The following is a 15,823-nucleotide window of genomic DNA, read 5'->3' as shown; positions in this document are numbered from 1 at the left end:
CTGAAAACAAAGCAACTAAATGGAAATAAGCCATCATTTATTTTATTACTTATAGTTTCACCTGTGCTTTTCCTACTGTGACATGTCAAAATGTCTTCTGTGAAATTAATTTATCCATTTAAAGAACAAATATAGCTGCCCTCATCATGCACGCAATGGATATGTTACTTCGCACTGAGCAACATTGTTGTAAGCAATAATTTAGTTTATTAGTACAAGATGAATGGTTTGTCCATATTTGCTTTCACATATATAACATCAACCTTTATCCATGTTTATAACGACCACTAAAATATAGAGGAACTGTTGTTAGGGAATGATACGTAAGCTAGCATTACTTAAAAAACCCCCAAATGCAGTAAATTAACACTGTGCAAAAATGTTAGTTTAAGATTAGCTAATAGCTAATGTTAGCTAGCTAACTGCTAGGTTAGCTGAAATGTTGTAGGTTGTAGATATTTGTAAACTAAAACGTGATTTTGGTGCTACACGGATTCAGTAAATGTACACACAGTAGAGACATTCCTATAAATTCATTAAGCTGTCAAACTTAAGCAATGTAAGGCTTGGTTAAATATTATAAACCTAAAATGTTTTTTATCTGAAAGTTTGGCTAGTATGATAGAACATGATGCAAACCTGGCAGCCCGTTAAATATGTTCACATTGGTGAACTTTCACATTCATTCAACTAGATAAGTAAACCTGGAAGCTGGCGTGTGGGAAAGGTGACTGTAGAAGGGCATTATAGGGTACTGAGTTTGATAAGAAAAGATAAGACAAATGTCAACATAAATGGCAAGTGAAGAGAATATTGAGAGAGTAGGAGTAGCATTTGACATTGTCTGTCTTAAAACTTGCCCACTAGTCTCCACAATTAAAGACATCTACACGTAATTGACCTTAAGTAGGTGTCTGAGTGTGACTCCATTATATATAGCGAGTTGTGCAGCTGTCTGTCTCCTACAGACGCATGTTCAGTGTCATCACAAATCACTAGTTTTAAATTGTTAGACCACAGGCCATGTTTCCTCTAAAGCTAAAAGCTTTATTTGTTCCTATTTTCACACGTTTCTCTTAGGGTTACAGTAAATGTATTTCCACATAGGAAATGCAATAATAAAAAAGATTACTGTAAAGTTTAGCTCTGCCTTTCCTTATGTGATTTATGTTGTTTCTTTTACCAAAAGCCCCTAGTTTTTTGAAACCTGCACAAATGTATTTCTCTCTTTATTTTTTGCTGTTTAGTTTTATCACTGCTTAGTTAATCCTTTTTATTTAATCTTTTTGCAGCTGTGCTATATAAATAATGCTATAATGATATACAGTGCAGATAAATCAATAGATCTGATGAGAAAGAAAACAAAACTGTTCCTCTGTCAGTGAAGCACTAATGCAGCTCCTTGCAGTCTGTTTGTGGTGTTATAAATCTGAGAAATAGATGCACTCTGAGCCATCATAAACAGGAAACTTGTTTGGTATTCTGTGGTGATCCCATTTCATGTAAAAGTTTTATTGCCAGAAAGAAGCATTAGACCAGTCCAATCATTTCCTTCTTCCAATAATAGTAAGGCTGTTTTTGTCTGCATATGTAATGAATGCCTGCCAGTCAACTTTGCACTCTACCAAATACTGGTCTGAGAAAGTGTTTTCGGAAGGATACTATTTATTTTTCCTTGTGCCACCGATTTGTTCTTTGATAGCTTTTGCCACTGTGGTTCACAGCAACATGGAATCCATTATCCTTCGGGTATGAGCATCCTGGCAGAGACAGAGCACGTTATCAAAAACTCCTCCTCTTTTATTACATTCTTGTTTGCCGGGACAAAACATTATACAGCACATTATCACACTTTCACCTCCACCTTCACATTCTCAGCTGGAAAATGACTGGATACGAGGTTTCATCCTGAATCACAGGCAGCCGAGTCATCTCCTCCTCTGTCCCCCTGAGAAGCATCAGCCCTGATGCTCGGACGGAAAGCCAGATTTCAATTTGTGTGAGACATTTTGTAGAGAGGTGTAGAGGAGCAGCATTGGGCATCTGTGAAACATGAGCAGCAGCAATTCATTTTCTTCATAGCTAAGACCTGGAAACATGAGTGGGAGCAATGTTAACCTGCAGACAGTGATTGCATCAGTCTGGGCCACTGACCCCATGAAAGCTCTCGCTTTCTCTCATTTCTCAATACTGTTGCTTTATTTTCTATGTAAAGTTTTCTAATGCTTTATAGAAAAACTGACCAATTTAGCTCACTTATATTTCATTAGTGGTATACTTGACATTACTCAATTTTACTCTCATTCAAACAATCACAACATTAAAAATTGATATTATATTTATTGATAAGTCTTTAATTTTTCAAACATCAAAAATGGTACAGTAGTGGTATTCTTCCACAAAACCATCTTTGACCAAAATGTACAGAAACTGGCATACAGAAAGCACAACCAGACAAACAGCCAAAAGTTTCTTTTGTTTCACCACCTCACACAATTAACATTAATTAACTACAGCTGAGTAAATTTATTAGTGACACATAGTCAGTGAAATCGACAGTCCCTGGCTCAAGCTTTCACTTGGTACAGCTTGGGAAGACATGGTTAATTATATAAGTTTTAATTAAAACTACATGTGGCTTTTCCCAATAGAAAGTTTGCACTCTTTCAAAACAAAATTTTGATATACAATAAGAATAGTTCAGCCCTATCTCTTGGCTTTTCATTTCATCAGACCTTCAGTGCACAGATAGATAGGAAGATGTAAAGAGTGTGAAAAATGTTTTGACCACTTGTAAGTCAATTTCAGATACTTTCCTGTGTGTGATAGGTCTTCTAACACTTGTTGGCATTTTAACTTTCCTTTACTGTACACCTTGCAACCCAAAACAAAAGTTCTTATCTGACCTTTGTTTTTGGTAGGCCCAGAAGCAGATAAAGAGAGAACGTTCAGTTAGCAAAGGTTTTAATGAATAAATGATGTTAAGCTGGAGGGAAACAGCAGGGTTGAGGAAGGCAGGAGGCAGGTTGGAGAGGTGGAGTATAGCAGGAGATGGCTGGGCAAAGACATTGGGACCCAAGTCCTGAGGCACAAAAGAGAAAATCCAATTACTCAAAAAGCACAAGGTTGAAAATCACAACAAGGCACATTAGAAAGGATTTAGAGAAGTTTGGCTGAGAATTACTCTACCACAGAACAATCTGGCGATGAATGGCTGCAGGGTAGAGGCTTTTAAGCTGGGAGTAGATGAGATGATTGGAGTCACGTGTGGAGCTGAACCAGGTGCCAGGAGAGATAGCCACGCATGGACACACACACGCACACACCTACATACACACAAAGGTGAGGAGGAGTCACCGCCGGAGCCGTGACACTCTGTATGACTCTGCTTCCCATCACAAGTTTGTCTTAAATGGTTTGTGTTTTTGATTCTATTTAGATTTTATCTGTCTGCAAGCTGTTTGAACGGAGAAATGTATTTCAGCCTCTGTCTGACAATATTCCATCCACTTTTTGGATGGTGTTTTTCTTGTGCAGCATTATTTAAATATACACCGATTTGCCAGCTTTTGGTGCACCAACTGTAGCTACTCAGTGCAACAATAAATCTAGCCTTTATGAAGCTTGTCATATTCTTGTCATATGCTTGTCAGTTTTCATTGAGATTATGAGAGGTGTTCATTCGTTATGGTGAAATCTACGGTAATTGTGGGGGCTGTAGGTTTGTTGTGCTGTTGAAATGTATTGGATTAAATTGGAGACACTTTAGTGCTATTATAATTGCAGGGCTGCTGCAGCTTACACTTTTGAATATACAGGATAGAGATGTCTGGAAATTCTCTCTCTGTCTTGCAGCTTTTCATCATTTACAGATTCTCCTCTGAAATATGTTCTCAGAATCTCATGATCATCTGTGACGATAAGACTCAGTGCAAAATTGCTTGGCACAAAAGATTTGTGAGCTTCAAGAAAGAGTAACCCTGGTTTGAACTCCAGGGAGTTATTACATAAAAAACAGCCTAAATCAGTGTGTTCTTCAGGAACACTGGGCTGCCAGAGAATAGAAAATGACAAATGTGTTTGAAATTATGATAATGACTACTAATTTATCTCTCATACATATCCCAGAGTAATCATGTTTATCACAATTTAGAATGTGCACAATGATTAGCAAATCTAAATTGGTTATGAAACATAGGGTCACAGTGGGAGCCTTTAAATAACACAAACATTAGCAGCCTGGGGTTTTGTGCTGGGGCGGAGGATGACGCATTCCTTATGGTCTATATTTGTAAAAACTGTAAAATCCACATGGATGCTACCAAGGATTACAGGGTTGGCTGGTATTGTTTCAGTAATAACCAGGGAGACCTTTTTTTTTCAGCTGTGAGATGCAATAGGTAGTCAGTTTGAAGCTTGACAACAAGTACCTCTAATCACAGTAAAAATTTCACTTCACTGTATTCAGGGTTTTTATTACCACTATGTGTAGAGAAGGATTGATTGCTTGGACTGTAACTGTAGCGGGTTGGGAGTCTGTAACCACTGTGGTGCATCGGCAAGAATGCAGGGATGTGGGGATGTTATCTTCAATATTGTTTATTAATAACAACAGGTGTGTGTGGTTCTACAATAAAACAAGAACAAACAAACCAACAGTAGCACAGAAGCACAACAACAGTGCTAACAGTAATCATTAGACAGTGCTAGTGCTAACAAATGCTAATAGCATACCTCATGACATTATGACATTACTTAATTTAGAAAGTAAACTGCTTAGCAAGTCACTGACAAGATGACATTTACATTAGCCTAAGACCATTGTCATTATAATGCACTTTAATATCAACACCACCACGGCAGTAACGTCCACTTATTCACTATTACTATTGCAGTGTTAACATATAGCCAATGGGCTTTATGCTAATAGCTGATTCCAACTTATATTTACACAGACAATATAAAACTTGAGGCACAGAATATATACACGTCACACAATTCTTCTTACATGTTTCTGAACGCACACATGCATGGACGGCTTATGAATGGCAAACTCGATGTAGATATCAGATGCATTTTCTCCTCTCATCCACTTTCTACTGCAAACTACAACTAAACAAACATAGCGGCTGGCACATGGACACATTTGCAGGCAAGCCAATAACAAGGGCACTGATTGGCTGATCCCTGCCATTCAATCGAGTGACTAACTGCTATTATACACAAATGAATTCTGATTAAATCATTGAGACGTTGCTTGTGATTTTGGGATATATAGATAAACATGTCTGTCAACTTAGGGTGAGTAGAGGAGCAGTTAAGTGTTTTATAGGTTCTGTAAACTTTCTTGTCCAGTAGGGGTGGGAGATATGGCCTAAATCCTCTATCACGGTATATGTAATTTTATATCACGGTAATGGTATATATCACGATACAGTAATTGTTCTGTAAATTCAATTAAGAAATGGTTTAAAATAACCATACCGTACTTCATCACATTTGATTATTTTCTTCTTTTATCTGGAACTTCCATACAAACACAAACAACTCCTCTTGCTCTGTATTTACAATTTCACTCCTCCTCCTCCACGTTTTCTTTTCACTCTCTTCTTCTGCGGCCCATGTGATGACACTGATTGTTTTTCTTCTTTTTAAAAAAAAAATTTGTAACAGGATAATATACAATCAGGTACACAATATCAGCACATACAAATCAGATTTAAATGATACAAATACATATAGAAAACATAACACAAAGATATAAAAAGATGATGATATAAAAATAAAAAACAGGAGTACACATATACACAAATGTAAACCTATTCAGTCAGAGGTTTCAGGGAAAAAGTTCCATAATGTTTCAAAAGCTTGGTGCTTTTTTGTGATTTAAGTAGAGAATTTAGTTGTGGGAGAAAAGAAATCTTAGGTTGTGATTTAGAAAAATTTGGTTTGTGAATTCAAAAAATAATCAGCAATGACACTGATGGTGTGATCAGAAATGTGCTAACAGTGATGTCACTGTGCTAAAGTACACTTCATCATCACTGTAGTGAGGTGAGAAGTTAAAACCCGGTTAATCATCCAGCAGGCATGGAGAAACGTTTGCATTCTTTTGGAGTCGTGCTTCTGGCCACCTGGTGAATGTAAGTCCAACATTCACTCTCCTTTCTAGCTCTGGTTTTGGTCTCCACAAACTCCTGAGGGAAATATCTGGCTCTTTAGCTGCTAAAGGCTCCACTATGTTCACCAACTAGTCGCTAACTTTGTCTGTCTGCTGTTTGGTGCTGAGCAGGTAGAGTACAGTGAGTTTATCAGAGCTTTTTTCCTAAATTGCATGTGCTGCTGGAAACAACACTGATGAGAGTGATGAGACTGAACCACAACAGTAAAGTTGTGGGCTGTAAAACCAAAACAATGAGCTGGAAGACACTGAAACACTCCTTAGAGCTGTCAAGAACTGCAGAGTCTGATTAGTCTCTGTGGGTTTGTCACTATGTGTTAGTTATATTTTATAGTTATTTTTGTAAGTTAAATTTATGCTGGTATATCACTTGTTCAAAAGACAACAAGGCTACAGGAGTTAGACACTCTTGATTTATTATTAAATCGATCCACTCCTTCATGCTGAGAGCTGTTCATTGATTGGGCAGGATCTCTTAAGTGAAATTCTTTGCAGCTTCTCTGACATTACCTGTTATGCAAACAAAGAATAGTCTCTTGTGCTGTGTTTCTGTGGAAGGGGAATGGTTGACTCTGGAACTGTTGAAAGGTCAGGAAGCAGGAATGAGTTTACTGATAAGAGTCATCACGCGCTCTGGGGCTGATGGGCAATGTTGGCTGCACAATCCCTTCAATTTCTCATGCAGCATGAGGACCTTGTTTCTGTCACCGCCGTAATTAAGTAGTGTAATGACAGCCACCTCCGAGTCCACACACACATACACCAAGAGAAAGACCAAAAGACAAGACAGCACTTACCTGCTGGCAGCCAATGTCACCATTATCATTCATTCATACATTATTAATTTATACATTTATTCTGTTCATAATGCAGGCAGCCCAAAAGTAAATATCAGCCTCCCTGAATTCATGGCAGGGTAATAAAAATGAGAAGTACACATAGGCAGTATGACAGGTGCTGCTATCATGAAGCCAATCTTCTGAACATGTGAATCATGATTTTGCTGCTTTGGTAATGTACATAATGTTAAATCTTGTTGATGAGAAAGTAAAACGTGCTGCAGTAACTAAACATCAACAGGGAAAGGCACTCAGTAAAGGTATTTCAGACCTTACAATCAACCAGCCATTCTCCAAGCAACATTTTTGACATTTCTTTAACTGTAATTTGTCAAATAGAAGTTGTTGAGAAAAGGGACAGTTACAAAGGCTGCAATCAGCAGCTCATACATTTTACATGTGCGAGGAGGAAGTGTTTTGAAACAAATTCATATAGACAGGGAAACAAGAATATGCCTTATTCTGTTTCATGACACTGAAATTCTTGTATCCCTGACGCAAAGGCAAGGAACAACTGTGCTTGGAACAAGTGAAATTATCTCACCAGACTTTTTTTATCTGTTGTAAGAAAAGATCTCAAGCCTGAATCTGAGGCTAAATGACTTGAGACAGATATTTTATGCAGGGTGCATCTGCTGGTGGAAGCTCTGCCAAAGCCTCCGTAGTGCAGTGATAAATGGACAGTATTGAAAAGAAGCCAGCAGTGTAAATCTGAGCCCTCTTTTTATGTAAACCTCAGCCTGTCAGATCTAATTAAATTACAGAAAGGATGCTACATATAGGTCAGGGCCAGACAGTCTAGGGATGCAGCGTTATGATGACGCAATGAGCGATAGAAATGTGAGGTTGGGCGAACCTGGACCTCAGTGCATCGCTTACAAGCCTGCAGGACACATGAGTCAGACCTCATGACGATGATGACCTGTTTGCCTTCATCCTGCTGCATCCCCGAAAAGATCTCTAACTTCTCAGTTTCTCTCCCATTTCTGTTTCTCTGCCACCGAAATGCAGATTTTGGAAACAAGACACAGTGTGCCATAAATCACTGAGGTGATGTAAAGATTAAGTTTGTTATTTTTTTCAAAAAAGGCACCAAATATGAAGCAAGACAGTGACAATGTAGTGATGCATGTGTTACGTTGTTGTGACAGACTTACTGGTAAAAACAAATGCGCTAATGATCAGATTTCTACTTTCAAAATGCATTTATGCAGGGTCACACGCGTCTCTATCCACAGTCTTAACAGCCCAGGTGGGAAATCTGGTTTAACAAGACAGTCAACAAGGTTGCAATCACAGCTTGAATTGCAGGAAATCATTAAGCCAGTATAAACAAGCCAACAGGGACATTTAAATTGTGATTTGTTTTGTCAATGCACTGGTTGCTTGGTAATATTTACATATATTTCTCTTGTAGAGTACTCAGAAATCACAAAGTGCAAAAAGTAGCAGTAGCTACCCTGTGTTTTTTATATCTAAAAAAAACTGTTGTACCTCACCTACAACCTCACTGCCACTCACCACACATACACTTACTTTTTATGCTCACTCACGCACTGCCATGTTGTTGTGAAATGTCAGCGGATAAGTAACATTGCCTTGCTGCTCCCCAGAGAGCAAAGAGAGGAGGAAAACACAATTACATTAATGAGTAGTTAGTGCTGCCTGCACTGCAGCCTCACCACAGCAGGTAGACCTCTACCTATGTTTGCATAGGTGAGCTATGCATACCTGAGCTATGCCAGAACAATTTATTTGATATTTTTCCAGTCTCCTGATACTCTACTATCACTGTTTATTAGACAGGGTGAGCCGTGAGGCTATTGTTGATTCATGCAAGCCTGTCATTTTACTACATGACATGACAATCACAAATATATACTGTATGTATCAGATTGATGGGAAATGCCTGTTCAGTCACGAGTTCATGGCAATTGGATTCTGATGTCGTGTCAAGGTCAGGTGCAAGTGATTATTCCAGGACCTCACAGCTCAGCTCTCATATTCTCTTCAGTGTATATACAGTATCATGGCTTTCTGTTTTTCAAAAGATCAAGTTCGAACACATTACAAGTAATGTGAATTAATTTAAATGTAACACATGTAGCCGAATCCTAAACTATGTTGTAGAATGGATGATTGCTGTTACAGCTGTTTGCAGTGCTTCCTAACTTGAGTAAGAAGCTAACATAGTGTGACGCAGTTGCATTTTACAATGTCAACAAACAGCCTCAAATTAATAAACAATTTTTCCATTTGTGATGTTGAATCCAAAATGCGTCCCATACTTAACCTCTTATGTGGTTTGGTGATTGATGATAATCTGTTCAACACAACTCACTAGTTTTCTCTCTGTTTTGCATTAGCAAAGAGAACAATAGCCTAATTTGCTGAGGGCAACAGGGCAGGCAATAAGTGCAAGGCTCGGACTGTTATGCAAAGTTCATTTTAAATTTGAACATATCATTGCAGATTAATTATTTTATTTTTTCAGTGCTATTCTTCTCAGTTTCCCTTCCACAAACTCACCTTCAAAGTAATGTTGCAGCTTAACTTGTGTCTTATTTTCGTAGTTTGGACCAATATTCTCAACAAGTCCTCCAAATTAAACGACAAAATACAAGGTTTGTTACTTGCCTTGCTGTGTTAAATGTTATCTGAACTAAAACTAGAAAAAGACTACAAAAACATATAACCCTTTTCATTCAACCTTAATAGAAGAGCAGTATCAATTCTCTACAGTCACTTTCTTTGAATCATTGCTCCACAAAACATATCCCCTCAGGTCCTGAATATGAACACTTTACTGCGAAGACTTTGTTTACTTCAATATGTTCCATGTTTACATTTTCTACCTTCTGGCTACTCATTGTTTCTTCCTCTCATCTTTTCCACGCCTGCAGCTCTCAGGGACATCTGCCCTTGCCAGCTGCAGCTTCAGCGTGTTTTTATTTCCTTTTATTGTTACATTTTGTCAATCCTCAGGGGACATTAGACAAGGCGTAGTACCAAAAATTCATTTTTTATTCAAAATAAGCAATTGCATTGTTTGCATTGCAGCACATATTTAGCAAACCAGTATTTATTGACACATTGCATCTTGTTACTATAGCTTTGTGTATTGTTTACATGTTGTTCTCAGCGGTGTCAGAGCAAAAGCTTATTGTTTACTTGTCAACGAGACAATTTCACATATACTGTGTTATGTTTACTGTGCAATTTGGCATACGTTGGGGTGTTTGGGATGCTCTCCTGATCCCCAACCTCCGTCCTGCTTCGATCTGTGGAGATGTTTCTTTGTGAGAGAGATGAGAGCAGCTTTCTGCTAAGCTGGGCTGTGTGAGCAGTGCTTTCTGAGAGCTTTGTGCTTTAGTGTAGGTGTTACTGTTGTGGAGAAGTTTACAGCTGGGTTTTTATTTGTGTCCTGTGTATCATAACTGTAAACAACATACTGTATTGACCCTGCTGTCTGGTTACATTTGGCAGGAGACTTAATTTATAGTTAGCACAAGAGAAGTAACCAAGAGCAGAGTGTTTCAGCTTTTGCAGTGTGATCTTGCAGTGAATTACACTAAAGATAATAAGGGGGATCTCAGACATCACGCCAAACATCTCACATCCTAAACACCTGACACATGTAGCACAGACTGAGCAATGCTTCATTCCTAGTCAAGACTAATTACTTGCTGCATCAGACACTGTGTTGTGTGTGAGTAAAAGACTTAAATTTCATTCTACTCTGAGATGCCAGAATCTCTTTAAAGCAGACAGCTTCTCCTGTGAGCACGAATTTCCCCACTTCATTGTGAGTTTTAATGCATCCTCTTTGATTAAGTTCAAAATTAATTTATTGAAGAAAATGTCTCACACTACTCTGATGTTCACTCCTCTGTCCATTACAGCAGCCAGTGTTAAACATTAAAAAAACAAATGGAAAATTAAAAAAATCCTATGTACAAAGCGAGACACATAATTTGCTCTCCTGATGATAACTACCAAGTTTAGATGTTGCTGATTTACAGTTTTAATCTCTGCACGTTTTCATTTCTCCCATGTTAGAGCTGAGGCTGAAATCCAGTACAATCAAGCTATTTTAACACCCTGTGGAGGTGAACTGCTTATGCAAACAGGCTGTGTGCACCAGATGTATGCAGGTGTAGGTAGAAAAGCAGACTATTTTTGTTTATATCGATCAGTCCTCCCCAGCTGCAACCACACAGCAAGGTGTATGTTTGTCTTCTGCAAGCTGTTTGATACCAGAGTTAATATGGAGCTGGCAGGAGTTAATAATCATGCAAATCATGAGATTTCAATTTGATCAAGATCAAGGCTGCCTGAGAATCTCTCGTCTTCCATAATAGTCAGTCATCTGGTCTCACTTTGCCATTATTACTCAGTTTGCTTTCTCCTTTATGTTCAGACAATTCATATTTAAATCCTTTATTGTGCTCTTCCTCCACCTGAAATCACACTGTATCAGAGATGATGATCCCATTTCGCTCATCAAGACATTGTGATTACAGTTGTGGTTGACTCAGTTACATTAATTCCTTCTCCATTTCTCCTTAGCAGAATAGGTAAATTAAGATAACTGGACTGGCTGATTAGCTTCACCTCCTACTGTTAATAAGGATTAGTACGCCCACCAGATACATCATTGATGGTGGTGATAATCTTAATGGCTCTGCTGACTGAAATTAGGCCTAGCGTGTGCACCAGTTAATAATTTAATGGAATATGAATTCATGTAAACCTTGAGACTCAATCCAAGTGTGGGTTCATCTCTTAAAATTTAAACTTAGGTTATTTTACATTTGTGTCGGGATAAACTCACATAGCCTCAAAAGAAAAAAACATCTCAGTTTTTGCTGCAGGATTCTAAAAACATCCACCGACGATCAATTGAGTTGGCCCGTTTGAGGACCATTCAGTAAACTGTGTGCCCAGAGCTTATTTCATTACCTCTCTGGGTTTAGGTGATGATGTGGCTTGCCACCTCCTAAAACGTTCAAACTTTGGCTTTGCCAGGTAACTGCAAATGCTGAAATGAAAGCTGCTACAGCCAGGTCTCAAATGATTGCTGGGGTGTAAAGGAATGGAAAGAAAACTTCTGCCCATTTCTGAGTTTCTTTTTCAAAGGATAAAGCTGGTGTTATTCTGTATTCTTTGTGTTGACAAAAAAATTCCATAGAAAGACCAAAACCAACAATGTCTTAGTTCGCCTCTCAGTACTTCCCAACTTCCCTGTGGCGCTCTGCTCCATTTGTGTTTTTCATAGTTTTTGGACAACAATGGAGCTCCGTAGCACAGAGGTATCCGCTTTGGCTTTGGCTTTGGCTACGTGGGAAAGTACTAGGATTACTTAATTAGTGGTTTCGGTCTTTTCCTGGGATTTGTTGACAATAAGAGAAACTGAATATTGCTAGCTGCTAATTAAAGTCAATACTTCCTACAGATGTTTCACAATAAAAGTAATCAAGAGAAATAAAGGGATTACACTCCTTGAACAACTAGATGTGTTTTCATGTGACACCGATGGAGCAAGTGTTGAGATTGTATTAGCAATAAACAACAACAAATCAACATGGCAATCAGGAGCAGATCATAACTCTTCTGAATAAAAGCTTGCATAGGCCTGTCACAATAATTACTTTATCAATTTATCGAGGTCAGCAAAAATTATCGAGGTCATATGCATATATCGTACAATATTGCCCGTTGTGTTTACGTGTGTTTATTTGGATACCAACATTTTAGCCAACATGATGCCAGAATAAACAGCAGGGTTTTCCCTTCATTATAAGACAGGCACAACGCCTTAGTGTTTGTTTTGACAGCGCCTAATCCGAATGTAACAGAAACGTTTTTCTGTTATTTCTGGTAGCGCTGCTTCAGTCCTGTTGTCGTCTGCGCTCCTGTGTTTGAGTTTCACCATGGGCAGGGCTCAGGCAGCTTAAAAGTTAATTATCTTTTGAAAGGATGTACTTTATGTGCATTATTATGTTATTATATTATCATTATATCAGTGGCATAAAATGGTCTTAAAATGACAATATCGTTTATCGCAATTTTTTCTAGGACAATATTATCGTCCAACAAAAGTAGTAGAGAGAGAGAGAGAGAGAGAGAGAGAGAGAGAGCATGCTTTTTCAAATGATTGATGTCTAATTTAGAAGCAAAACTTCTTGAGCATGAATGTAATGTTTTTGAAAAAATAATTTGTTTCCTTGTCCTTATTTGCTTGCTTTTTCTTTTTTAATAAATCCAATGTTTCATGCATATTTCCAATGAATCATAAGGGCCCACACACATTTTAAATTTATTATTCAAGCTCAAGGACAGAATTGTCATGGTGGCTTAGTCCTGGCATTAACCCTACTGTTAAAACGCCCGTCTGAGTTTCCATTAACCTACACAATAGAACAGCCCTGCTAATTTTCACAGCTCCACTTTAGTAATAATTGATATTCATGATGTGTGTTCCTGCAGCTGCCAGTTAAATTCAGTGTACACAGACTCAGGGGCGGTGCGTGGTTTAATCTGCTTGGGGATGTATGTCATATTTAAGTCAACAAATATGTAAAATCCTAGCCAAATGCAAGCTATAGTAATGTTTTAAATGGGGCACATGAAATGTATTTCATACTGACAAATTAATATGCAATTAATTGTTATAAGATGGGTAGTTACAACCAAGCAATCTGCTTGGTGATAAATAAATAAGTGCATTCATTCAGCTGTGGATAATGCTTGGCTACCTGTGCTTTTTGGAAAATGGAACGTCATTTTGGTTCTTGTAGTGTTTTTTCCACTGCTGTCAGTGAAAATTTAGGCATAGCATATATATATATATATATATAATATTGTTTTTTTATAGCTTCTTTCATAATTAATTTAGATATGTCTTTTTTCTTTTTCCACAGGAACAGCTGACAAGAGGCGCATATAGCTTGGCAGCTTACAGGTAGGTCAACAATCATTTACACATAGATACCAGATATTGGCAGATATTGTCACCTACCCTGCGGGAAGAAAAAAACTGAAGAGAAAAAACACATGGTGTTATATTGCCACTCTGTATGGCAAGCTGCCATGTGGTAGGAGCACTCCAGGTCACTTCCTGTGGTTTGAGATGGCTGTGACCGGTATTTGTTGAGATTATTGCCTCTGCATGGAGTCAGCAACAGAGGCAGCCAACAGCATGCATCCCTTTAAACCCTGCTGTTTTTATACAGAAATTACCTTGACAAAGATATGATGCTTAGAGGTTTTAGTGCACAGCCTTATAATTATAGAACTGTTCAGTGGTTAATTAGGGAAGAAATATGGTAACCCTAACCATTTGTGCACTGCATTTGTCTGGGGAGGGTTTAATGTACCCTTTTATTACATGCACTGTCTCATTTCTCTTGGCTTTTGTATTTGTATATATAAGCCAGGAGTTTAAACACATTGAACTACAACTTTTACCAAGACATTTATGAAGGATTCAGTGAAGTGCCTCTTTTGTGTTTTTTTTCCATCAAGTGGCAGTACTTCTTTACAATGCAGCTGAACTCCTGTGATCTCCTAACTACATCTCATTTCTAGCTTCCCCTAGTTCTCTTTATATCTCTCAGTTTGGTCATTTTCCGTTTTTACAGTTTCCAGTAGAAGAATGAATCCAGTTTCTTGCTGTATTGTACCTATGGTCGGATCTTTCATGAAACATCTAAACAAAATATTCTGAGTGGTGAAGAAACATTTTGTTGCTAAAGAGTGAAAGAGAAGCCGAGACAAGTTTATTTGAGATGAGACTGTTGTGTTTGATTTATATTGATTTGGAAATTATAGTGACTGTAATTTATATTCTGTTGCCTCTGTTTTTTTGAGTTGATGTATTTTGTGTCATTCAAGCTGTAAGAAAACACTGGGTGTCATGCAAGCCCATGTAAACCAATATGTATAACATGTGGGTAAAGACAGTAATCATTGTCATATAAACCCAACTATCAGTATCTTGCCTCCTCTTTTTTTCCACCCTGCGCTGCAGTCATGTACTGTATGCAGAGCTTTGACAACTTTTCAAGTCCCAGATTATTTCCAATACTACAGTTGAGTGCCTCTATCCTTGCGTTAGACAGTCAGGGTAGTGCAAGCCACTTCAGTAAACAAGAAAGCAATCTGCATTGGTTGCCTGTGTACTTTAGATTGAATAATTCATGACCTAGCCTACTGTCAGCTCGGGTTTCAGAGTGCAAAAACTGTACCCCGTGAAAAATGCCAAGGTTGTGTTACATGAAATTTTTTTTTGTGCCTTTTTCATAGAACTGTCAGCTAATAATTATTTTCATCATCAATTAATCTGACCACACAGAAAATCACACCTAACCCAGCCAGAACCATTAAAAATCACTGTGGTATTCTAAAGAATCTCTAAGGAAAATGATGCAGCACAACCTAGCTGAATATTTGAATTAGACATTAAAGAATTTAGTATTGCACTTATAACTTTTGCCATACTAAACTGTGCTATACTGTGCTAAACACGGATACAGTTATTTTGGGCCTGGGCAATAAACCAATTATGAATATCTTTTTTCTCGTATTTACTCATTTACATATTTCATTTTATATATCATACATATAATAAAATTTTCAGTGACTAAATTGTCTGAATCCTATATCATTAAACTGACAATTACTAGATCAACCAGTGACTTCTAACCAGACATTTAACCAACTTCTAAGTCCACAGTCCAGCTCAGATGTCCAAAACCTTTAACAAGTCATACTCTCATTAATTAGGACAGTGAGTTAACAT

At 37.9% G+C, this 15,823-nt stretch overlaps 1 protein-coding gene across 2 annotated transcripts in view; it reads left to right on the top strand.

The window, feature by feature from the left end:
• Positions 1 to 15,823, top strand: part of rap1gapb (RAP1 GTPase activating protein b) — a 98,594-nt gene that overhangs the window by 4,849 nt on the left and 77,922 nt on the right. For both annotated transcript variants that reach the window (XM_044212144.1, XM_044212153.1), the window contains exon 2: positions 13,944 to 13,984. The gene's annotated coding sequence lies outside the window, so the exon portion shown is untranslated. The remainder of the gene's footprint in view (positions 1 to 13,943; positions 13,985 to 15,823) is intronic.

The sequence above is a fragment of the Siniperca chuatsi genome, linkage group LG2 (assembly GCF_020085105.1).
Source record: "Siniperca chuatsi isolate FFG_IHB_CAS linkage group LG2, ASM2008510v1, whole genome shotgun sequence".
NCBI lineage: Eukaryota > Metazoa > Chordata > Actinopteri > Centrarchiformes > Sinipercidae > Siniperca > Siniperca chuatsi.
Note: the sequence above shows the minus strand (reverse complement) of the source record. Positions and strands in the feature narration are given on the sequence as shown.